Source organism: Hyla sarda (assembly GCF_029499605.1).
Source record: "Hyla sarda isolate aHylSar1 chromosome 1 unlocalized genomic scaffold, aHylSar1.hap1 SUPER_1_unloc_18, whole genome shotgun sequence".
NCBI lineage: Eukaryota > Metazoa > Chordata > Amphibia > Anura > Hylidae > Hyla > Hyla sarda.
The window spans coordinates 249607-276742 of record NW_026607579.1 but is presented as its reverse complement, the minus strand read 5'-3'; the positions used below and the strand labels follow the sequence as shown (position 1 = coordinate 276742).

Sequence of the window (27136 nt, the reverse complement as noted above, 5' to 3'; positions counted from 1 at the left end):
TTTCGCATTTTTCTAACTTTGAAGCTCTCTGCTTGTAAGGAAAACAGACATTCCAAATAAATTATATATTTATTCACAAATACAATATGTCTACTTTATATTTTCATTATAAACTTGACAGGTTTTTACTTTTAGAAGACATCAGAGGGCTTCAAAGTTCTGCAGCAATTTTCCAATTTTTCACAAACTTTTCTAAATCGGAATTTTTCAGGGACCAGTTCAGTTTTGAAGTGGATTTGAAGGGCCTTCATATTAGAAATTCCCCACAAATGACCCCATTATAAAAAACTGCACCCCTCAAAGTATTCAAAATGACATTCAGTAAGTGTGTTAACTCTTTAGGTGTTTCACAGGAATAGCAGCAAAGTGAAGGAGGAAATTCAAAATCTCAATATTTTTATACTTGCATGTTCTTGTAGACCCAGTTTTTGAATTTTTACAAGGGGTAATAGGAGAAAGAGCCCCCCAGAATTTGTAGCCCAATTTCTCTCGAGTAAGGAAATACCTCATATGTGTATGTCAAGTGTTCAGCGGGCGCAGTAGAGGGCTCAGAAGGGAAGGAACAACAATGGGATTTTGGAGAGTGAATTTTGCTGAAATGGTTTTTGGGGGGCATGTCACATTTAGGAAGCCCCTTTGGTGCCAGAACAGCCGAAAACCCCCACGTGGCATACCTTTTTGGAAACTAAACCCCACACGGCACGTAACAAGGGGTCCAGTGAGCCTTAACACCCCACAGGTGCTTGACGAGTCGGACGTGTAAATGAAAAATAAAAATTTTTCACTGAAGTGCAGTTTTTTCCCCCAAGTTTACCGTTTTTGCAAAGGGTAATGGGAGAAAATGACCCCCAAAATATGTAACCCCATCTCTTCTGAGTATGGAAATACCCCATGTTAGGATGTAAAATTCTCTGCGGATGAACTACAATGCTCAGAAGAGAAGGAGTCACTTTTAGGAAAGTAAATTTTGCTGAAATAGTTTTTGTGAGGCATGTCACATTTAGGAAGCCCCTATGGTGCCAGAAGAGCAAAAAAAAAAAACATGTGGCACACTATTTTGGAAACTACACCCCTTAAGGATCGTAACAAGGGGTACAGTGAGCCTTAACACCCCACAGGTGTTTAACAACTTTTTGTTAAATTTGGATGTGTAAATGAAAAAAAAATTCACTAAAATGCAGTTTTTTCCCCAAATTTTACATTTTTACAAGGGGTAATAGGAAAAAATTACCCCCAAAATTTGTAACCCCATTTCTTCTGAGTATGGAAATACCCCATGTGTTGACATCAAGTGCTCTGCTGGCGCACTACAATGCACAGAAGAGGAGTAGAGATGAGCGAACTTTTCAAAAATTCGATTCGGCCGATTCGCCAAATTTTCCCAAAATGTTTGTTTCGATCCGAATTTATTCGCGGCTAATCGATATTAAAAAAAGGCTATTTCTAGCCTACATACAGCCTCTATAGGGGTATAGAACACTTTGCTGTGTCCTAAAACGCATATGGAGTGTGCTGGGGTAGTGAAATAATACTGTTATTCAGAATAGCATGCAGATTACCGGCATCGCTCTTAGAATCACTGCCGCACAGCAGCACAATGACAGAGCCTGGTGGTGGCATCAGTGTCAGGAGACCATATAGTGACTGAATGACATAGCGTGGACATGTTGGCAGCAAGAGGAGACCATTTAGTGGCTGAATGGACAGCGTGGAGTTGGCTGATGCACTAGTACACTACACACCAGGGCTTCACAATCCCCCCCCAAAAAAACAACACAATATATGAAATTTTTGACAAAGATTTCTCATTGGTAGCACCCACTATCCAAAAATTTGAAATGAACACACCCAGGCCCCACCTCTGCGGCATCAGTAACCCATATATTGCCTGAAGGACACAGCCTGGAGTTGGCTGATGCACCAGTACACACCAGGGTTTTACAATCCCCCCTCAAAATCCACACAATGAGAAATTTTTGTCAAAGATTTCTCATTGGTAGCACCCGCTATCCAAAAATTTGAAATTTCCAGAACCAGGCCCCACCCCTGCGGCATCAGTAACCCATATATTGCCTTCTTGACACAGCCTGGAGTTGGCTGATGCAAGAGTACACACCAGGGCTTCACAATCCCCCCCCCCCCAATAAAAAAAACAACACAATATATGACATTTTTGACAAAGATTTCTCATAGGTAGCACCCGCTATCCAAAATTTAGAAATTTCCAGACCAAAACCCCACCTCTGCGGCATCAGGAACCCATATATTGCCTGAAGGACACAGCCTGGAGTTGGCTGATGCACCAGTACACAGCCGGGCATCACAATCCCCTCCAAAAAACAGCAAAATTTTAGAAATTTTTTAAAGAAATACCTTTGTGTAAGAACAAGCGCATATCCAACAGTTCACAAGACTCTATAATGCAGGATGGTGGACCACCCAAAGACATTCTCCTCAAAAATACTAAACCACACAATGTTTGAAATTTTTTTACAAAAACTAATTCAATATGTTTGCAAGCGCATCTGTCTCCAATAGATCAGATCACCAAAGGACTTTTTCCGCCCAAAATGATGAAGCAGAGTTAAAGGGGTACTCCGCCCCTGGCATCTTATCCCCTATCCAAAGGATAAGGGATAAGATGTTAGATCGCCGCGTTCCCACTGCTGGGGAACCCGGGGATTGCTGCTGCAGCACCCTGCCATCATTACTGCACAGAGTTCCTGAAAGACACAGAATGAGTCTGGAACATGCATTTGCAGTACCCAAGAGGTTTTCATAACCCCTTACATTTAAAGATCAATGTTTACATTTGCATTAAGCATGTATTTAGCTACTGCTAAACTTCAAAAAATTATAGGCCCAAGGCCTGAGGCACCAGGGAGGCAAGTAGTTTTTGAAAGACACAGAATGAATCTGGAGCAGTCATTTGCAGTACCCAAGAGGGTTTCATAACCCCTTACATTTGAAGATCAATGTTGACATTTGCATTAAGCATGTATTTAGCTACTGCTAAACTTCAAAAAATTATAGGCCGAAGGCCAGAAGCATCAGTTTTCCCCATATTAGAAGCATAGTTGTCCCCCAGATTAGGCAGCATAGATGTCCCCCAGATTAGGAGCATACTTGTTCCCCAGAGTAGGCAGCATAGATGTTACCCAGATTAGGCAGCATAGATGTCCCCCAGATTAGGAGCATACTTGTCCCCCAGATTAGGCAGCATAGACGTCACCCAGATTAAGCAGCATAGATGTCCCCCAGATTAGGAGCATACTTGTCCCCCAGAGTAGGCAGCATAGATGTCACCCAGATTAGGCAGCATAGATGTCCCCCAGATTAGGCAGCATAGATGTCCACCAGAGTAGGAGTTTAGTTGTCCCCCAGATTATGAGCATAGTTGTCCCCCAGATTAGGCAGCATAAATGTCACCCAGATTAGGCAGCATAGATGTCCCCCAGATTAGGAGCATACTTGTCCCACAGATTAGGCAGCATAGATGTCCCCCAGATTAGGCAGCATAGATGTCACCCAGAGTAGGCAGCATAGCTGTCCCCCAGATTAGGCAGCATAGATGTCACCCAGATTAGGCAGCATAGTTGTCCCCCAGATTAGGAGCATAGTTGTCCCCCAGATTAGGCAGCATAGATGTCACCCAGATTAGGCAGCATAGTTGTCCCCCAGATTAGGCAGCATAGTTGTCCCCCAGATTAGGCAGCATAGATGTCACCCAGATTAGGCAGCAGAGTTGTCCCACAGATTAGGAGCATAGTTTTCCCCCAGATTAGGCAGCATAGTTGTCCCCCAATCAGCGCGGGCCGGTCAGAGCCAATCAAAGGGCCGTATGTGGCAAGCGGGCCGTACAATGCCCAGGTCTGCCCCAGAGGGTTTCATAACCAACCACAATAGAGAAAATTTTGTTGTAGGAGCATGGTCAATCTACTCAGACCCATCTGTCATTGGAGGCTGGAAATCCTGGCTGATCCATCCCTGATTCATCTTGACAAACGTCAGTCTCTCCACATTTTTAGTGGACAGACGAGTTCGCCTTGGGGTGACTATGGCCCCGGCCGCACTAAACACCTGCTCTGATGGCACACTACTGGCCAGGCAGGACAGCTTTTCCAGGGCAAATTCCGCTAGTTGCGGCCATAAATCGAGTTTGGCTGCCCAGTAGTCCAGCGGATCTTCAACGGTTGTTGGCAGGGTCATGTCGAGGTAAGCCACCACCTGCTGGTTCAGGTCCTGCTCCATGTCCACCTGCTGCTGATGAGTAGCTTCACTATGCGGCTGAAGGAAGCTACTCATCAGCAACTGTAGACTCAGGCTGCTGCTGATTGAGCCGGTACTGCTCCTGCCACCCCTCCCCTCCACAGCAACCGTGCCAGTGGAAGGTGAGCGCAGAGGGCCCCCCGAGTCAGACCTGCGAGTGGATGGACCATATGGCCGATAGGCATAGGCCAACCGACTACGTAGAAGCTCCTTGAAGTAGGTCAGTTTGTCCTCCCTCTCAGTGGGTGTAAAAAAGGCCCCCATTCTGGGCCGGTAGCGAGGGTCTAATAAGGTGGAGATCCAGAAGTCATCGCGCTGACGAATTGTGACAATTTGGGGGTCACTACGCAAGCAACTCAGCATGTATCTTGCCATTTGTGACAGTGACTCGCTGGGACTACCTGCCTCCATCTCCACTGCATACTGCCACGGTGTGTCCGGGTCCTCTGTCTCGCCTCCCTCGTAATAACCCTCCAGCTCCTCTGGCTGCTCCTGCTCCTCCTCTACTGTCCAATGACCAGAAACACCGGCCATCTCATCCACCGTAAACAGTGCTCCGCTCTGCCCCACATCATCCTCCTCCAGTTCATCCCCCTCAGGACTCATGTAGCCTTCTGATGTAGGCGCAACGTCTCCATTGCCGTGACCAGCCATGTTTCCAATCATTTTTTGGAGTAAATGTAGGAGTGTAATGGCGTAAACGTAGGAGTGTAATGGCGTAATTCGAGCGACTAACAAAAATGTGGCTTCCTCAAAGGGCCTCAGCAAACGGCAGGTGTCACGTATGAGCTGCCACTCGTTCACATTGAAGTTACACAGGGGAGTACTCCTATCTGCTTGTATCATCAAAAAATCTGTGATGGCTTTTCTTTGTTTGTATAGTCTGTCCAACATATGGAGGGTGGAATTCCAAAGTGTGGCAATGTAACAAATGAGACTATGTTGTGGGATACCGTTCTGATGCTGCAGCTCAAGCGAAGTGTGCTTGGCGGTGTACGAGTGGCTGAAGTGCATGCATAGTTTCCTTGCCATTGTCAGGACGTCTTGCAAATGTGGTGAAGACTTGATGAACTTCTTGACAACCAGATTCAACACGTGTGCCATGCAGGGCGAATGGTTCACACTTCCTTGTCGCAGCGCGGCCACAATGTTCTTCCCATTGTCGGTCACCATGGTTCCCATTTTCAGTTTTCGTGGAGTAAGCCATACTCGGATTTCTTCCCTAATGAACTTTAGCAGTTCCTCCCCTGTGTGTCAAGGCAAACCATGTGAAGGACGGCTTGACACCGCTGTGCCCTACACACGTGGTATGATGAAGGGCCACCAAGATTTGGATGTGCAGTGGAGGCCGAGGACACGAGGAGGAGGAGGAGGTGCACACTGTAAAAGGACCAACTGCCTGGGAGCCAGAGCGTGGAGGAGAAAGCGGTGTGACCTGTCCAAGTTCCTGTTGTGACTGTGCAGGAACAACATTTACCCAGTGGGCCGTGCACTTTTGAACACACCGACAGGCTCAAGGACTGGCCCACCTTCTCGTGTACAAACTTATGCAGGGCTGGTACTGCCTTCTTCGCAAAGAAATGACGGCTTGGGACTCTCCACCGCGGCTCGGCACAAGCCATCAATTCCCTGAAAGCTGCAGAGTCCACCAGTTGGAAAGGGAGGGACTGCAACACCAGCAACATGGACAGGAGCACATTCAACTTCTGAGCCGTTGGATGAGTGGACGCATACTGTTGTCTCTTGGACATGGCTTCGCCGATTGATTGTTGGCGGAATGGCTGACTGCGAGCGGAAGAAGCAGGAGTGCAAGAAGGAGGGTTTGACACAATGCTCCCTTCGGCTGAGGTGGTGGAGCCTTGGCTGGATGACGGAGGGAGCGGATGGCCACTGGGTGATGCGGCAGGCTGGACCACTACCTCGGAGCCACTGTTATCCCAGGCCGCTTTATGGTGGCGAATCAGACCTGCGAGTGGATGGACCATGTGGCCGATGGGCATCGGCCAACCAACTACGTAGAAGCTCCTGAAGTAGGTCAGTTTGTCCTCCCTCTCAGTGGGTGTAAAAAAGGCCCCCATTCTGGGCCGGTAGCGAGGGTCTAATAAGGTGGAGATCCAGAAGTCATCGCGCTGACGAATTGTGACAATTTGGGGGTCACTACGCAAGCAACTCAGCATGTATCTTGCCATTTGTGACAGTGACTCGCTGGGACTACCTGCCTCCATCTCCACTGCATACTGCCACGGTGTGTCCGGGTCCTCTGTCTCGCCTCCCTCGTAATAACCCTCCAGCTCCTCTGGCAGCTCCTGCTCCTCCTCTCCTGTCCAATGACCAGAAACACCGGCCATCTCATCCACTGTAAACAGTGCTCCGCTCTGCCCCACATCATCCTCCTCCAGTTCATCCCCCTCAGGACTCATGTAGCCTTCTGATGTAGGCGCAACGTCTCCATTGCCGTGACCAGCCATGTTTCCAATCATTTTTTGGAGTAAATGTAGGAGTGTAATGGCGTAAACGTAGGAGTGTAATGGCGTAATTCGAGCGACTAACAAAAATGTGGCTTCCTCAAAGGGCCTCAGCAAACGGCAGATGTCACGTATGAGCTGCCACTCGTTCACATTGAAGTTACACAGGGGAGTACTCCTATCTGCTTGTATCATCAAAAAATCTGTGATGGCTTTTCTTTGTTTGTATAGTCTGTCCAACATATGGAGGGTGGAATTCCAAAGTGTGGCAATGTAACAAATGAGACTATGTTGTGGGATACCGTTCTGATGCTGCAGCTCAAGCGAAGTGTGCTTGGCGGTGTACGAGTGGCTGAAGTGCATGCATAGTTTCCTTGCCATTGTCAGGACGTCTTGCAAATGTGGTGAAGACTTGATGAACTTCTTGACAACCAGATTCAACACGTGTGCCATGCAGGGCGAATGGTTCACACTTCCTTGTCGCAGCGCGGCCACAATGTTCTTCCCATTGTCGGTCACCATGGTTCCCATTTTCAGTTTTCGTGGAGTAAGCCATACTCGGATTTCTTCCCTAATGAACTTTAGCAGTTCCTCCCCTGTGTGTCAAGGCAAACCATGTGAAGGACGGCTTGACACCGCTGTGCCCTACACACGTGGTATGATGAAGGGCCACCAAGATTTGGATGTGCAGTGGAGGCCGAGGACACGAGGAGGAGGAGGAGGTGCACACTGTAAAAGGACCAACTGCCTGGGAGCCAGAGCGTGGAGGAGAAAGCGGTGTGACCTGTCCAAGTTCCTGTTGTGACTGTGCAGGAACAACATTTACCCAGTGGGCCGTGCACTTTTGAACACACCGACAGGCTCAAGGACTGGCCCACCTTCTCGTGTACAAACTTATGCAGGGCTGGTACTGCCTTCTTCGCAAAGAAATGACGGCTTGGGACTCTCCACCGCGGCTCGGCACAAGCCATCAATTCCCTGAAAGCTGCAGAGTCCACCAGTTGGAAAGGGAGGGACTGCAACACCAGCAACATGGACAGGAGCACATTCAACTTCTGAGCCGTTGGATGAGTGGACGCATACTGTTGTCTCTTGGACATGGCTTCGCCGATTGATTTTTGGCGGAATGGCTGACTGCGAGCGGAAGAAGCAGGAGTGCAAGAAGGAGGGTTTGACACAATGCTCCCTTCAGCTGAGGTGGTGGAGCCTTGGCTGGATGACGGAGGGAGCGGATGGCCACTGGGTGATGCGGCAGGCTGGACCACTACCTCGGAGCCACTGTTATCCCAGGCCGCTTTATGGTGGCGAATCAGACCTGCGAGTGGATGGACCATGTGGCCGATGGGCATCGGCCAACCGACTACGTAGAAGCTCCTGAAGTAGGTCAGTTTGTCCTCCCTCTCAGTGGGTGTAAAAAAGGCCCCCATTCTGGGCCGGTAGCGAGGGTCTAATAAGGTGGAGATCCAGAAGTCATCACGCTGACGAATTGTGACAATTTGGGGGTCACTACGCAAGCAACTCAGCATGTATCATGCCATTTGTGACAGTGACTCGCTGGGACTACCTGCCTCCATCTCCACTGCATACTGCCACGGTGTGTCTGGGTCCTCTGTCTCGCCTCCCTCGTAATAACCCTCCAGCTCCTCTGGCTGCTCCTGCTCCTCCTCTCCTGTCCAATGACCAGAAACACCGGCCATCTCATCCACCGTAAATAGTGCTCCGCTCTGCCCCACATCATCCTCCTTCAGTTCATCCCCCACAGGACTCATGTAGCCTTCTGATATAGGCGCAACGTCTCCATTGCCGTGACCAGCCATGTTTTCAATAATTTTTTGGAGTAAATGTAGGAGTGTAATTACGTCATTCATGGCGTAATTCGAGCGACTAACAAAAATGTGGCTTCCTCAAAGGGCCTCAGCAAACGGCAGGTGTAACGTATGAGCTGCCACTCGTTCACATTGAAGTTACACAGGGGAGTACTCCTATCTGCTTGTATCATCAAAAAATCTGTGATGGCTTTTCTTTGTTCGTATAGTCTGTCCAACATATGGAGGGTGGAATTCCAAAGTGTGGCAATGTCATAAATGAGACTATGTTGTGGGATACCGTTCTGACGCTGCAGCTCAAGCGAAGTGTGCTTGGCGGTGTACGAGTGGCTGAAGTGCATGCACAGTTTCCTTGCCATTGTCAGGACATCTTGCAAATGGGGTGAAGACTTGATGAACTTCTTGACAACCAGATTCAACACGTGTGCCATGCAGGGTGAATGGTTCACATTTCCTTGTCGCAGCGCGGCCACAATGTTCTTCCCATTGTCGGTCACCATGGTTCCTATTTCCAGTTTTCGTGGAGTAAGCCATACTCGGATTTCTTCCCTAATGAACTTTAGCAGTTCCTCCCCTGTGTGCCAAGGCAAACCATGTGAAGGACGGCTTGACACCTCTGTGCCCTACACACGTGGTATGATGAAGGGCCACCAAGATCTGGACATGCAGTGGAGGCCGAGGACACGGGGAGGAGGAGGTGCACACTGTAAAAGGACCAACTGCCTGGGAGCCAGAGCGTGGAGGAGGAAGCAGTGTGACCTGTCCAAGTTCCTGTTGTGGCTGTGCAGGAACAACATTTACCCAGTGGGCCGTGCACTTTTGAACACACCGACAGGCTCAAGGACTGGCCCACCTTCTCTTGTACAAACTTATGCAGGGCTGGTACTGCCTTCTTCACAAAGAAATGACGGCTTGGGACTCTCCATTGCGGCTCGGCACAAGCCATCAATTCCCTGAAAGCTGCAGAGTCCACCAGTTGGAAAGGGAGGGACTGCAACACCAGCAACTTGGACAGGAGCACATTCAACTTCTGCGCCGTTGGATGAGTGGGCGCATACTGTTGTCTCTTGGACATGGCTTCGCCGATCAATTGTTGGCAGAATGGCTGACTACGAGCGGAAGAAGCAGGAGCGCAAGAAGGAGGGTTTGACACAATGCTCCCTTCGGCTGAGGTGGTGGAGCCTTGGCTGGATGACGGAGGGAGCAGATGGCCACTGGGTGATGCGGCAGGCTGGACCACTACCTCGGAGCCACGGTTATCCCAGGCCACTTTATGGTGGCGAATCATGTGTTGATGCAGGGCCGTGGTGCCGAGATTGGGACCCTGGCCACGCTTCACTTTCTGCCCACAGATTTTGCATGTGACTACGCTAAGGTCCTCCGGATTCTTTATGAAGAACAATCACACCGCAGAGTAGCTGATTTTCCCACCCGCAGTTCGCACTATTTCACTGCTATTGGCGCCGTCTCCAGGAACCCCTGTTCCACTACCTCCCTGAATGGTAGCTTGCCACGAAGCAGGTGGTCTCCCCCTGGCACGTTTGGCTCCTGAATTTCCACTACTGCCACCACCACGCTGATTGCCAACTGTGCTACCGCCTTGCTGCCTCATAGACAAAGAGCAAATCTCTTCTCCTGATGATGATGAAGCCCCGGCTTCTGCACCCGTCTCCCAATTGCGATCGGCTTCATCATCATCAAAAGATGTGTGCACGTCACTGATGTCCTCCTCGTGTTCCACAACAGTGTCTGCCTCAGGACCCTGAACAATTGAAACACCGCCTCCCACGTCACTCTCCTCGTCACTACTTGCCCGCCTTGCGGAGCAAGGGACGCATGTCTCCTCACATTCTTGGCTGCCCATTAGATGCTGACTGTCCTCTATTACATCATCCTCGCTAAATAGTGGAGCTGAACCCAAAGCATGAGATACTTCTTTGGGAGAGGGAACAGCATAGGACAAAGGCAATGGGATTAAGGGGACTGCTCCCGGGCCATGCCAACTGAGGGTTGTGTCTGAGGAACCCACCAACTCTTGACTGGGGTTGTCAGATGTCGCTTGTGATGATGGGGATGAGTGTGCAAACCAATTGACGAGGAGAGATGGGTCGACGACACAACCGCTGGGTGTTAACGGGAGCTCAGGCCTATTGCTACGACTCCTGCTGCCGCTCGCCCCAAGTCTGCTGCCAACTCTGTCTGACGTATGTAGGCCTCTGCCCCTTCTCTGTGCATGTCCTGGCACTTCCCTGCCTGACATACTTAGTGCGTTTATGAGGGTATAGAACAGCTGTAGGCGATCACTTACGGCTGTCCTTTCAAAGTATATAGGCCCTAGACAGAATAACAGTTATTAAATAGTACACTCCTTTGTTGTATGTATGCCCTTTGCAATGATGAGCGCACTGTTAAGCATATTTATACGCAGAAAAAAAAAATTGTTGTAAACACCAGCCAGTGTATACTAATGTGTGGAATAGCACTGAATTTAGCACCGAGACAGAAGTACAGGTACTAAATAGGACACTACTTGGTTGTATGTATGCCCTTTGCAATGATGAGCGCACTGTTAAGCGTATTTGTACGCAGGAAAAACTTTTTTTTTCTTTAATACACCGGCAGGTGTATAACGTGTGGTATAACACTGAATTCAGCACAGAGACAAAAAAAAGGTGGTATATGGTACGCTATTTGCTTGTATTTAGGCCCTTTGCAATGATAAGGCCACTGAAAAAGCGTATTTGTACTCAGGAAAAAACAATTTTTCTTTAATACACCAGCAGGTGTATAACGTGTGGTATAACACTGAATTTAGCACAGAGACAGAGTAACAGGTGAAAAATGGTAAAAAGGCACTAAAGTCCACACTAATATGACTTATTTCTGAACAGCAGCAGGACCCAACAGTGCAGAAATACAAAAAAAAAAAAAAAAAATCCAGGGATTAAACCCTAAATTGCACTCTGTCACACAATTCTGAGCAGCAGAAGATTTGTGGAGAATAAAAACTCAATAGAGCTGAAAAATGAGGAGATAAGATGCTTCAGAAAGTTGAGGCAGCTTGGAGATCTGTATGAGGCAGCTGACAGCTATCTGCCCCTCTCTGCTGCAATGCTCAATAACGTGAATAGGAGGCTTAGCAATCAATGATCCTTCTCAGTGTAACAGCAAAGCACTCTGCACTCCTGCCTTTCCCTAATGCTGATGTGACTAGCAGTTGCAGTGTAACGCTGTGGTATGAGCTATTCACACACGCAGTCCCGTCCTCTCCATCTGAGTGCATAGATGAAATGAAGAGAGGCAAGATGGCCGCCGATTATATAGGGCCTGTGACATCACAGGGGTCAGTGAACACTGATAGGCTGCATCTCACATGTGGTTCAGGGTCAGACCGCCTACCTTCATTCCCGCCCTCCCATAATCCCCTGCCCCATGTACTCACATGTAGATCCGCCAACTTAGCTCTCCAATAGCCTGGAACGCTGTAAAATGGAGTTTAATGAAGCGATTCGTGCGATGGAATCGTGGCGATATTCGTATTCGTTGCAAAACGAATTTTTCATGAAATTCGTAACAAATTCGGGTTCGTCAACTTCGATTCGCTCATCTCTAGTGTTAAGGCTAACTGGACCCCTTGTTATGTGCCTTGAGGGGTGTAGTTTCCAAAAAGGTATGCCATTTTGGGGTTTTCTGCTGTTCTGGCACCATAGGGGAGACATGCCCCCCAAAAACCATTCCAGCAAAATTCACTCTCCAAAATCCCATTGTTGTTCCTTCCCTTCTGAGCCCTCTACTGCGCCCGCTGAACACTTGACATACACATATGAGGTATTTCCTTACTTGAGAGAAATTGGGTTACAAATTTTGGGGGGCTTTTTTTCCTATTACCCCTTGTAAAAATTCAAAAACTGGGTCTACAAGAACATGCGAGTGTAAAAAATGGAGATTTTGAATTTCCTCCTTCACTTTGCTGCTATTCCTGTAAAACATCTAAAGGGTTAACACACTTACTGAATGTCATTTTGGATACGTTGAGGGGTGCAGTTTTTATAATGGGGTCATTTGTGGGGAATTTCTAATATGAAGGCCCTTCAAATCCACTTCAAAACTGAACTGGTCCCTGAAAAATTCCGATTTTGAAAAGTTTGTGAAAAATTGGAAAATTGCTGCTGAACTTTGAAGCCCTCTGATGTCTTCTAAAAGTAAAAACATGTCAAGTTTATGATGCAAATATAAAGTAGACATATTGTATTTGTGAATTAATATACCGTATTTATCGGCGTATAACACACACTTTTTAGGCTAAAATTTTTAGCCTAAAGTCTATGTGCGTGTTATACGCCGATACCGCCCCAGGAAAGGCAGGGGGAGAGAGGCCGTCGCTGCCCGCTTCTCTCCCCCTGCCTTCCCTGGGGTCTAGAGCCCTGCTGCCGGCCCTTCTCACCCCCTGGCTATTGGCGCCGCTGCCCGTTCTGTTCCCCTGACTATCGGTACAGGGGCCGATAGCCAGGGGGAGAGAAAGGGCAGCGGCACCCATTGCCAGCGCCGCTGCCCCGTTGCCTCCCCCCATCCCCGGTGGCATAATTACCTGGGTCGGGTCCGCGCTGCTGCAGGACTCCGGCGTGCGTCCCCTTCGTCGTTGCTATGTGCTGCACGGCGCGGCGCATGACGTCAGTGCGCCGCACCGTGCATAGCAACGACGCAGGGGACGCACGCCGGAGGCCTGCAGCAGCGCGGACCCGACCCAGATAATTATGCCACCGGGGATGGGGGGAGGCAACGGGGCAGCGGCGCCGGCAATGGGTGCCGCTGCCCCTTCTCTCCCCCTGGCTGTCGGCGCCGCTTCTTTCACCCTGGCTATCGGCGCCGGCAATGGGGCGCCGGTAGCGATAGTCAGGGGGACAGAACAGGCAGCGGCGCCGATAGCCAGGGGGAGAGAAGGGCCGGCAGCAGGGCTCTAGACCCCAGGAAAGGCAGGGGGAGAGAAGCATTGCGTGGTATACCCCGATAAATACGGTATAATTTATTTGGAATGCCTGTTTTCGTTACAAGCAGAGAGCTTCAAAGTTGGAAAAATGCTAAATTTTAAATTTTTTCATAAAATTTTTACATTTTTCACCAAGAAATGATGCAAGTATCGACAAAAATTTACCACTAACATGAAGTAGAATATGTCACAAAAAACTATCTCGGAATCAGAATGAAAAGTAAAAGCATCCCAGAGTTATTAATGCTTAGGCTGGGTTCACGCTGTGGAATTTCTGGGCAGAATTTCTGCCGGAGATCAAGATGGCAGCACTAGGACCCCGCAGACTGCATTGTCGTCCCCATAGATGTCAATGCATTTTTGAGCAGATCTCCCAAAAGATCCACCCAAAAATGCATTGCCATCTATGGTGACGGCAATGCAGTCTGTGCGGTCTTAGTGCCGCCGTCTAAATCTCCAGCAGAAATTCTTCCCAGAGAATCCATAGTGTGAACCTAGCCTTAAAGTTACAGTGGTCAGATGTGCAAAAAATGTCTGCGTCCTTAAGGTGAAAATGGGCTGGTTCCTTAAGGGGTTAAACCCCACTGGCACTTGACAGATCTTTGGAACAGTGGGCTGTACAAATTAAAAATTTTCATTTTTCATTTTCACAGACCACTGCTCAAAAAATCTATCAGACACATGTGAGGTTTAAATGCTCACTGCACCTCTTATTAGGGGTATAGTTTCCAAAATGGGGTCAGATGTAGGGGGGGGGGTCACTGTTCTGGCACCATGGAGGCCTAAACGAACATGGCCTTCAATTTCAGCCAGATTCTCTTTCCAAAAGCCCAATGGCGCTCCTTCTCTTCTGAGCCCTGTAGTTCACCCGCAGAGCACTTTACATCCACATGTGGGGTATTTTCTGACTCAGAAGAAATGGGGTTACAAATTTTGCAGGACTTTTTCTCCTATTACCCCTTGGGAAAATGATAAAATTGGGGTAACATCTGCATTTTAGTAAAAAAAATGTTAAATTTTTTTTATTTTCACCTCCAATTTGTCAAACACCTGTGGGATGTTAAGGCTCACTATACCCCTTGTTACTTTACGTGAGGGATGTAGTTTTCAAAATGGGGTCACATGTGGGTGTTTTTTTTATGTTTATGTCAGAACTGCTGTGACTTTAGGCCTCAAATGTATATGGTTCACTCTCCCTTCTGAGCCATGTTATGCGCCTGCAGAGCACTTTGCGTCAAAATATACAATTTTTTTTTCCTTTTACCTCTTGTGAAAATTAAAAGTATAGGGCAACACCAGCATGTTAGTGTAAAAAATGTAATTTGTTTACACTAACATGCTGGTGTAGACCCCAAATTTACCTTTTCTTAAGGGGTAAAAGAAGAGAAAAAAAATGTGTAACCCATAACTGTTCCCTTGAAATATGAGAGGGCTCCAAAGTGAAAGAGCACCATGCGCATTTGAGGCCTAAATTAGGGATTTGCATCCACCACCAAATTACCCTACGGCAGTGCTTCCCAAATTGGGTGTCTCCAGCTGTTGCAAAACTCCCAGCGTGCCAGGACAATCAATGGCTATGCCGATGTTCTGGCCCCTGTATCACCCGTCATGACGCACAGAGCAAGTTTGCTGACAGCAGGGTGCTGCAACCGAGATCACGGGGGTCCTCTGGAGAGGGGATAAGATGTCTAGGTGCGTAGTACCCCTTTAAGAGGGAAAAACATGATATATATTTAAAACCAACCCAAATGTACCTTATTTTTATTTTCTACCTAAGGTACATAAAGACCGGAAAAAAAGAAATCCCCTTGTTGTCCGATAGTTGCCTGATGTTTATCTGAATATATAGACCATCAGTTACAGAAATGTGGGGTCTCTTTACCAGCATACCTCAGAGATAAAGGGCATTTATTAACCCTATTGAGAGATATCATACGGGAAGAGGACTATATGTGGGCAACACTAGATGTTGCTTCATTATATAGTAATATACCACATGACAGAGGAGTGGAAGCTGTGTCATCTTTTTTAGTGGAAGATCCCTTGATGCCCATACATCAGAGGAACTTCATTTTGGAGGCCATTAAAGGAGTAGTCCAGTGCTGAAAAGCATCCCCTATCCCAAGGATAGGGGATAAGTTTCAGATTGCAGGGGGTCCGACCGCTGGTGGGCCCCCGCGATCTCCTGTATGGGGCCCTGGCTCTCTGGCCAGATAGCGCGTGTTGACCACCAGACGAAGCGGCAGCCGACACGCCCCTTCAAAAAAAGCGCTATGGCAGAGCCAGAGATTGCCAAAGGCAGAGCTGCATCAGTCCCCCCAAAAATTTGAGTTCCTGGATTTAAATATCTATATTCCGGATGGCTGTTCGCATACTGCCACCTATTTTGAGAAGGTGGATGCAAACAGCTACCTCGACTTTAACAGTTGCCATCGGAAACAATGGAAGAAGAACATTCCATTCGGTCAAATGAAAAGAATCTGATGAATTTGATTCTGGTTTTCTAACTACCGTATATACTCGAGTATAAGCCGACCCGAATATAAGCCGAGGCCCCTAATTTCACCCCAAAAACCCAGGAAAAGTTATTGACTAGACTGTAAGCCTAGGGTGGGAAATACATCAACCCCCCACGTAATCATCCAGACCCCCGTCATCATCCCACCCCCTGCATCATCTCCGCCTTTCAATACCTTCATTAGTGGTCTTCAACCTCCGGACCTCCAGATGTTGCAAAACTACAACTCCCAGCATGCCCGGACAGCCATCGGCTGTCTGGGTATGCTGGGAGTTGTAGTTTTGAAACCTCTGGAGATCCGCAGGTTGAAGACCACTGCGGCCTTCTTCATCATCCCCCTCCCCTTCATCATCACCGTCTGTCAATCCCTTCATCAGTGGTCTTCAACCGGCGGGCCTCCAGATGTTGTAAAACTACAACTCCCAGCATGCCCAGACAGCCATCGGCTGTCCGGGCATGCTGGGATTTGTAGTTTTGAAACCTCTGGAGGTCCGCAGGTAGAAGACCACTGCGGCCTTCGTCATCATCCAGCCCCCCCCCCCCCACCTTTTTGTTTTGTACTCGCCTCCCCTCGGCAGGAAGTTAGGGTGAGCTGGTCCTAGTGACGTTGCCCTGACGACGATGCACAGGGACATTGTGCATGAACGCCCCTGTGCGTCGTCATCAAGGCAACGTCACTAGTCCGGGACCGGACCCGAAGCGTGGAAAAGAGGGCCCCCTGTTGAAAATGGACAGCCTGCAACGACTAACCCTCCCCACCGGATGGTCCCTGCACCATAGAGGGCCCGAACCAGCTAACCCTTCCTTCCCACCGAGGGGAGGTGAGTACAAAACAAAAGGAGGGGGCTGGATGATGACGATGGCCGCAGTGGTCTTCAACCTGCGGACCTCCAGAGGTTTCAAAACTACAACACCCAGCATGCCCGGGCATGCTGGGAGTTGTAGTTTTGCATCATCTGGAGGTCCGCAGGTTGAAGACCACTGAGAAGGGATTGACAGGCGGAGAGATCACTCGAGTATAAGCCGAGGGGAGCATTTTCAGCACGAAAAATGGCTTATACTCGAGTATATACGGTAGGTATTACACATCACACACCAATATTTTTCTTTTATGTTTTTTATTTTTTTTGTATAGGTAATATTACCAGCTCATATAATTTTTTTTATGGTTTTTCCGTGTCCTGTGCAGTATCTCTCCCAGAAGTCCACTTGATGGCCCACGTGGTGGTCTACACCCCGAAGTCATCAATTCTTACTCTAAGAGAGAGTTTGCAGCTGTTCCTGGAGACGGTTAACATTAACCTCTGCATGGTGGAATAATAGGTCACGATGTTTATCAGGATCAGTAGAAGCATCACCCACTCGATGATTATGGTGGTGATTTCACGGATCTCGTCCCAGTCTTCATCATCATAGAATAATTCCTGTAATGTTTTATATCCAAAGTAGAAAATTGCGCAGGTAAAAGCCAGGCCACAGCAGGTGCATCTACTATGGCGGATGACTTTGTTTGCTCCTGGTAATTTGTACATCTGGATGGACTGCCCAAGGTAGTATAAGGCTTCACATGCAATGGAAATGACCATGCTGACAAAGTGTATCCTGGGATATTCTTCGGGGGACAATACATGCATGACAGCTGTACCAAAACAGGAGGCCCACACAATGGCGAGCAGGATCCTCTGGATCAGGACCTGATGACCCCTGAACTCTTCAGTATGCATAACCATATACTTATAAAAAAGAAAGGTTAGTACCAAAGTGCCAATGGATGTCCCTATGAAACCAATTCTCAATAATATGTTTTCGGGAAAGAAATTTCCCACGTCACTGTGAAGGAAAATAAACTAATGTTATTATGGATATTTCCTCACTCCCAACCCATGAAATAAGAATCTTGTGCTTGTTTATCTTACCTGATGTGCATCAGTGGCGAGGCGGCATGGCCGAGGACGACCGTCACGATGTAGCTGGTGGCAAGCCAGGCCGCACACCAAAATGCCAACAGAAGGGGGACGAACCCCAAACCTTTTAGCTTCATCTCAGTCAAGAAGAAGAAATAGAAGTTGCTAATCGCACTGTACCAATCTACAGAATGAAGGCTCGGGCGGCTGTCAGTGGAATGTCAGGACTCCAGCTGTCTATGACATCACATGTCTGATGTCACGATGACTGCTTGTTTCTTAGAGCTGCCATGATTTAGTATCTGCTATGGACAGAACCTGATGTTTCTACTATGGACCTTACAGACCCCAGAACCCAAGTAATTAGTGCAGGGGCTCCATTTTGATCATCTCATATTTCACATTATTTGAGTTCCAGGGCTCGGATACATTTGCACCCTCTATAACAGCAACTTTGCATAAGGAAATAGTCTAATTAAACTTTTCTTATATATAGACTCCCCGACATCTCCAAGGATAAGCCTCTAAGGGTCTCGTTCGATCTTAATGTTATACCTTTTTTCAATAAGATCGATGATTCCAAAATGTATGAATATAGGAATAATTCCATATAAGATACAAAAAGTTAGCATCCTCCACCTGACATTTTGGACAGCTTGCATCCTGTCTGAGGCCCATACGCTTCAATCCCCATGGAGTATAATACATCCTATACGAAATCTTAGACTGTACCATTACATGGGCCTTATTATATCATGTACATTTCATGTTTACAATGGCTCTGCCCCATGAATCTGAATATAAACCCCCCAAGTCCCTTTCCCATCTAACCTTGATAACATCAACATTTTAGATTTTTTTTTACATGGGTTTAGGGACAGGGGGCCCTCTCATTAATTCAACAAGGGGAATGTGAATGTTCTCTCCTGAACTCTCCTTTTATTGATTTATGAAAAACAATTGTGGTGCCTTGGTGGGGATGTAGGGTAGTTGTGGTGTTGCTGTTGGGGATAATAAAGGGCGCGGTTAACCCTTGTCACTCTTGACGCCAGGGTGAGGGTTAAATACTGTAAAGTTGCTAGGGCCTATCGTCACCCTTCCCAAGAGCGATAGGTGAGTGCGTAATAAATGGATTGTCCACAACCCCTGTTTAACGGAAAACTTGCAGGAACATTTACTGAAGATTTTCTGAAGCAGGCAATAGCAATAACAGTCCAGATAACAGATTTTACTTCTAGTTGATCAGCAATTGACAGTGGGTTGGGATCAGATAAGCTCAATTTAGCTATTAGAAGATTCCGTAGCATAGATCCGCTGGATTTAGGGGTGCATTTAGGTCCAGTGATCTTGCAGAGAGTAGCGGTGAATGATTGAAGTATAACCGCTTTGGTATAGGCCGAGGCCGCAAGGCTTTGGCCTAGAAAACTTACTTGAAAGTTGCGGAGGTCCTACCTCGTTCAGTGACAGCAACCCAAGAGAGCGAATAATGGCCGCAGCTCCCTTATATGGGCAGGGGCTGGCCGTTTTGGATTGGTCCATAACAACTGTCACTCACCGTTACAAGGCGTTGTGGGTGAACATGTGACACAAGAACCACCTAAGGTCCTTCAACATACCATAGAGTTCTAAGTAACAGGTCACATGACCTAAGGTACTGCGACGCCAAACAAGTGAATAATACAATATACAAATATACAATGATAATGGTTATAAATATTAACCCCTTAAGGACCGAGGGTTTTTCAGTTTTTGCAATTTCGTTTTTTCCTCCTTGCCTTTAAAAAAATCCATATGATGGCTTATTTTTTGCGCCACCTATTCTACTTTTTAATTACGTCAGTCATTTTGCCCAAAAATCTACGGCGGAATGGAAAAAAAAATCATTGTGAGACAAAATTGAAAAAAAAAAACGCTGTTTTGTAACTTTTGGTGGCTTCCGTTTCTAGGTAGTAAATTTTTTGGTAAAAATGACACCTTATCTTTATTCTGTAGGTCCATACGATTAAAATAATACCCTACTTATATAGGTTTGATTTTGTCGTACTTCTGGAAAAAGTCATAACTACCGTATTTATCGGCGGATAACACGCACCCCCATTTTAACCCCTTCCCGCTATTGGACGTATGCATACGTCTAGGCGAACTACACGTTCGCGCAAATGGACGTATGCATGCGTCCAAGCGATCACCTGCTCTGCCGCGGGCAGCGCAGGAGATCGCGGGTGGGACTCAGCTGTCAATCACAGCCGGAGTCCCACCGCAGCTGCCGGGGCCGCGATCGCGCCGGTCCCGGCAGCATTAACCCCATAGATGCCGTGATCAGTTCTGATCACGGCATCTACGGTGTTTGCAGGGGGAGCGCTCTCCCCCTGCCCATCAACGGCGGCGCCGCGATAAAATAAGGGGAATCGGGGGTGTCCAAGACACCCTCGATCCCCCTTGAAGAGATAGGAGTGAGGTGGCAGGGTTGCCACCCCTCCTATCCCTGCTATTGATCGGCGGAGCGGCCGACCAATTTCAGACTGGGGGCAGGGGGGTTAAAGTTCGGTTCCCCCCCCCGCTATGCCCACCCATCGGTGTCCGGGCACAGCGGGGGGAACCGTGTAATAGCGGCGGCGGTCACTTACCCGGCGGCGGCTGTGATCATGGCGGCGGTGGAGTTGAGTATGGCGCCGCGTGTCCGGGAGTCTGTTGCCTAGCAACATCTGCAGGGCGACAGTTTAGAGAGTGGTCTCTAAACTGTGGCCCTCCAGATGTTGCAAAACTACAACTCCCACCATGCCTTGACTGCTGTTTGCTGTGTTGGCATGCTGGGAGTTGTAGTTTTGCAAGATTTAGAGGGGTTCAGGCTAGAGATCACTGACAGTGGTCTCTAAACTGTAGCCCTCCAGATGTTACAAAACTACAACTCCCAGCATGCCCAGACAGCAGTTTGCTGTCTTAGCATGCTGAGATTTGTAGTTTTGCAACATCTGGAGGGCCACAGTTTAGAGACCACTGTCAGTGATCTTTAGCCTGAACCCCTCTAAATCTTGCAAAACTACAACTCCCAGCATTCAGGAACAGCAAATGGCTGTCTCGGCATGCTGGGAGTTGTACTTGCGTGCCTCCAGCTGTTGCATAACTACATCTCCCAGCATTCCCTTTGGCAATCAGTACATGCTGAGAGTTGTAGTTCTGCAACAGCTGGAGGCACACTGGTTGGGAAATACCAAGTTAGATAATAGGTTCTATTACCTAACTCAGTATTTTTCAACCAGTGTGCCTCCAGCTGTTGCAAAACTACAACTCCCAGCATGCACGTTCTGTCAGTGCAAGCTGGGAGTTGTAGTTTTGCCCCCCCCCCCTCCCATGTGAATGTACAGGTTACATTCACACTGGCGGCGGATTACAGTGAGTTCCCCGCTTCAAGTTTGAGCTGCAGCCGCAGCTCAAACTCCTAGCGGGAGACTCAGTGTAATCCGCCGTCAGTGTGAATGTAACCGAAAAACACTACACTACACTAACATAAAATAAAGAGTAAAACACTACATATACACACGTACACTGCCCGGGGGGGCTTTTTCTCCTTTTACCCCTTATGAAAAGGTAAAGTTGGGGTCTACACCAGCATGTTAGTGTAAAAAAAAACATTTTTGTACACTAACATACTGGTGTTGCCCCATACTTTAAAATTTCACAAGTGGTAAAAGAAAAAAAGCCTCTAAAATTTGTAACGCAATTTCTCCTGAGTACGGAGATACCCCATATGTGGGCGCAAAGTGTTCTGGGGACGCACAACAAGGCTCAGAAGGGAGAGTGCACCATGTAAATTTGAGGTCTAAATTGGTGATTTGCACAGGGGTGGCTGATTTTACAGCGGTTCTGACATAAGTGCAAAACAATAAATACCCACATGTGACCCCATTTTGGAAACTACACCCCTCACGGAATGTAATAAGGGGTACAGTGAGCATTTACACCCCACAGGTGTCTGACAGATCTTTGAAACAGGGGTCTGTGAAAATGAAAAATAAAATTTTTTATTTGCACAGCCACTGTTCCAAAGATCCGTCAAATGCCAGTGGGGTGTAAATTCTCCCTGCACCCATTATTACCTTCCGTGAGGGGTGTAGTTTTAAAAATGGGGTCAGATGTGAGGGGGTCCACTGTTCTGGCACCACGGGGGGCTTTGGGAATGCACATGGCCAAATTCTCTCTCCAAAAGCTCAATGATGCTCCTTCTCTTCTGAGCATTGTAGTTCGTCCCCAGTGCACTTCACGTCCACTTATGGGGTATTTCCATACTCAGAAGAGATGGGGTTACAAATTTTTGGGGGTATTTTCTGCTATTATCCCTTGTAAAAATGTAAAATTTGGGGGAAAACAAGCATTTTAGTGTAAAAAAAATATATTTTTTTTACATATGCAAAAGTCGTAAAACACCGGTGGGGTATTAAGGTTCACTTTACCCCTTGTTACGTTCCCCAAGGGGTCTTGTTTCCAAAATGGTATGCCATGTGGGTTTTTTTTTCTGTCCTTCCACCATAGGGGCTTCCTAAATGCGGCATGCCCCCAGAGCAAAATTTGCTTCCAAAAAGCCAAATGTGACTCCTTCTCTTCTGAGACCGGTAGTGCGCCAGCAGAGCACTTTTCATCCCCATATTGGGTGTTTTCTGAATCGGGAGAAATTGGGCTTCAAATTTTGGGGGGTATTTTCTGTTATTATCTTTTTTAAAAATGTAAAATTTTTGCTAAACCAAGCATTTTTGGTAAAATAAAAAACATTTTTTTTTTTACATATGCAAAAGTCGTGAAACTCCTGTGGGGTATTAAGGTTCACTTTATCCCTTGTTACGTTCCTCAAGGGGTCTAGTTTCCAAAATGGTATGCCATGTGTTTTTTTTTTCTGTCCTGGCACCATAGGAACTTCCTAAATGCGACATGCCCCCCGAGCAAAATTTGCTCTCAAAAAGCCAAATATGACTCCTTCTCTTCTGAGCATTGTAGTTCGCTCGTAGAGCACTAAAGGTCAACTTATGGGGTACCTCCATACTCAGAAGAGATGGGGTTACAAATTTTGGGGGGTATTTTCTGCTATTAACCCTTGCAAAAATTTGAAATTTGGGGGAAACACACATTTTAGTGAAAATTATATATATTTTTTTACATATGCAAAAGTCATGAAACACCTGTGGGGTATTAAGGCTCACTTAATTCCTTGTTACATTCCCCAAGGGGTCTAGTTTCCAAAATGGTATGCCATGTGTTTTTTTTTTTGCTGTTTTGGCACCATAGGGGCTTCCTAAATGCAACATGCCCCCCAAAAACCATTTCAGAAAAACGTACTCTCCAAAATCCCCTTGTCGCTCCTTCGCTTCTGAGCCCTCTACTGCGCCCGCCGAACAATTTACATAGACATATGAGGTATGTCCTTACTCGAGAGAAATTGGGCTACAAATTCAAGTATAAATTTTATCCTTTTACCCCTTGTAAAAATTCAAAAATTGGGTCTACAAGAACATGCAAGTGTAAAAAATTAAGATTGTGAATTTTCTCCTTCAATTTGCTGCTTTTCCTGTGAAACACCTAAAGGGTTAAAACACTTACTGAATGTCATTTTGAATACTTTGGGGGTGCAGTTTTTGTAATGGGGTCATTTATGGGGTATTTCTAATATGAAGACCCTTCAAATCCACTTCAAACCTGAACTGGTCCATGAAAAATAGCGAGTTTGAAAATTTTGTGAAAAATTGTAAAATTGCTGCTGAACTTTGAAGCCCTCTGGTGTCTTCCAAAAGTAAAAACACGTAAATTTTATTATGCAAACATAAAGTAGACATATTGTATATGTGAATCTAAAAAAAAATATTTGGAATATCCATTTTCCTTACAAGCAGAGAGCTTCAAAGTTAGAAAAATGCTAAATTTTCAATTTTTTCATCAAATTTGGGGATTTTTCACCAAGAAAGGATGCAAGTTACCACAAAAATTTACCACTATGTTAAAGTAGAATATGTCTCGAAAAAACAATCTCGGAATCAGATTGATAAGTAAAAGCATTCCAGAGTTATTAATGTTTAAAGTGACAGTGGTCAGATGTGCAAAAAAGGGCTGCGTCCTAGAGGTGAAAATGGGCTGTGTCCTTAAGGGGTTAACAGGAAATTTAAGTAAAAAAAATAAAATGTAAAATAAATGACTTGGACTAAATGCCACATCATCCCCCCAACTTCGTTTTCTTCTGCACCTCAGTTTGGTCCCGTCCCCTCCAGTGCCACATCATTCCTTCCCTTTTATCAGTTCCTGTGCCACATTTACCCCTCTCATCGCCACCCCCCCATGTCTCATCATTCCCCCCTTATCATCCCCCGCCCTGTCTCATCATTTCCCCCTGTCTCATCCCCCCCTCATCATTTCCCCCTGTCTTATCCCCCCTCATCATTTCCCCCTGTCTCATCCCCCCATCACCCCCCCTCATCATTTCCCCCTGTCTCTTCCCCCCATCATCCCCCCTCTCATCATTTCCCCCTGTCTCATCCCCCCCTCATCCCCCCCATCATTTCCCCCTGTCTCATCCCCCCCATCATTTCCCCCTGTGTCATCCCCCCATCACCCCCCCTCATCATTTCCCCCTGTCTCTTCCCCCCATCATCCCCCTCTCATCATTTCCTCCTGTCTCATCCCCCCATCACCCCCCCTCATCATTTCCCCCTGTCTCATCCCCCCATCATTTCCCCCTGTCTCATCCCCCCATCACCCCCCTCATCATTTCCCCCTGTCTCATCCCCCCATCACCCCCCCTCATCATTTCCCCCTGTCTCTTCCCCCCATCATCCCCCCTCTCATCATTTCCCCCTGTCTCATCCCCCCCTCATCCCCCCCATCATTTCCCCCTGTCTCATCCCCCCCATCATTTCCCCCTGTCTCATCCCCCCATCACCCCCCCTCATCATTTCCTCCTGTCTCTTCCCCCCATCATCCCCCTCTCATCATTTCCTCCTGTCTCATCCCCCCATCACCCCCCTCATCATTTCCCCCTGTCTCATCCCCCCCCATCATTTCCCCCTGTCTCATCCCCCCATCACCCCCCTCATCATTTCCCCCTGTCTCATCCCCCCATCATCCCCCCCTCATCATTTCCCCCTGTCTCATCCCCCTGTCTCATACCCCCATCATTTCCCCCTGTCTCATCCCCCCATCATTCTTCCCTCTCATCATTTCCCCCTGTCTCATCCCCCCCTCATCATTTCCCCGTCTCATTATCCCCCCATCATATTCCTCCTATGGCATTCAGTGGTCTTCAACCTGCGGACCTCCAGATGTTACAAAACTACAACTCCCAGCATGCTCGGACAGCCAACTGCTGTCCGGGCATGCTGGGAGTTGTAGTTTTGCAACATCTGGAGGTCCACAGGTTGAAGACCACTCTTCCCCTTTCCTTACTTGTCTGCGCTTCGGCTGTCTTGCGGGGTCAGTGAAGCAGATGAGTTACGTCCTCTCCCGGCTCCTCTGCACGGCATCACGGAGGTCACTTTTCGGCGGCGACTACAGGAAATAAAGTGATGCCGCACAGATAAGCCGGCAAAGGACGTAACTCATCTGCTTCACTGACCCCGCAAGACCCTCCGCCTGACCTGACCTGCCGAAGCGCAGACAGGTAAGGAAAATAAACGAAACTATAAAAAGCAGGGAAAGGGGGAATGATGAGGGAGGGGGGAGGGAGGGAAAATGAAAAGTAAAACTCACTTGTTTTCTCCTGCACTATCCACAGGAACTGGTGGATAGTGCGGGAGACGCTAATTAAAAGGTAGCGCAGATCAAGACAAGGTAGGGCTCATTTTAATCAGCATCTCCCGCACTATCCACCACACCAGTACCTGTGGATAGTGCGGGAGAAAACAAGTGACAGTGCGGGGAGGAGACACCGCTGGTCATTGATTTAAAGTGGCCACGGTCGTGCTGTTAATACTTAACAAGCAGACGCTGCTGCGGCCGCTTTAAATCAGGGACCAGAAGACTTATCGGCGTATAACACGCAGGAAGACTTGTTGCCTTAAATGTAAGTTTTAAAAGTGCGTGTTATACGCCGATAAATATGGTACATGCAGGAAAATTACTGCGTTTAAAATTGTCATCTTCTGACCCCTATAACTTTTTTTATTTTTGCGCATATGGGGCAGTATGAGGGCTCAATTTTTGCGCCGTGATCTGAAGTTTTTAGCGGTACCATTTTTGCATTGATAGGACTTATTGATCATTTTTTCATTATATAAAAAGTGACCAAAAATTCACTATTTTGCATTTTGGAATTTTTTTTTGCATGTACACCATTGACCATGCGGTTTAATTAACGATATATTTTTATAATTCAGATATTTCCGCACGCGGCGATACTATATATGTTTATTTTTATTTACACAGTGTTTTTTTTTTTTTATGGGAAAAGGGGGGTGATTCAAACTTTTAATAGGGAAGGGGTTAAATGATCTTTATTCACTTTTTTTTCCCACTTTTTTTTTTGCAGTGTTATAGCTCCCATAGGGACCTATAACACTGCACACACTGATCTATTACATTGATCACTGGTTTCTCATAGGAAACCAGTGATCGATGATTCTGCCGCTTGACTGCTCATGCCTGGATCTCGGGCACTGAGCAGTCATTCGGCGATCGGACAGCGAGGAGGCAGGTAGGGAGCCTCCTGCTGTCCTGTAAGCTGTTCGGGATGCCGCGATTTCGCCGCGGCTATCCTGAACAGCCCACTGAGCTAACTGGCATACTTTCACTTTCGACGAGGCGTTCAACTTTGAACGCCGCGTCTAAAGGATTAATAGCGTGCGGCACTGCGATCAATGCCGTGCGCTTTTAGCCACAGCCCGACCCGCTATTATAGATCGGGAGCGGACACATGACGTTCCAGTACGTCATGTGTCCTTATGGAGTTAACTTACTAAGGGGTGACTAGGGTATAACTAGGGAAGCGGACCCTGACAGTCCTAGGGACTTCAGTCCTTGCCGTATAAGGACCTGGAAAACTTCTCTTTTTTTTTTAAATCTGATATTTTTATTAAGATCTAAAACATACAGGACCCTGACCCATTCCAAAAATCTGCCACCCAACCCAAACCTCTCCATCACCTGCCTGAGGTAGCTACAATCTACCCTGTCGAAGGCCTTCATGGCATCTA

General features: G+C 47.3%; 1 protein-coding gene across 1 annotated transcript in view; it reads left to right on the top strand.

The window, feature by feature from the left end:
- LOC130298037 (DNA damage-regulated autophagy modulator protein 1-like) overlaps positions 1–27136 on the top strand; it is a 35182-nt gene that overhangs the window by 7151 nt on the left and 895 nt on the right. The gene's annotated exons all lie outside the window — the stretch shown is intronic.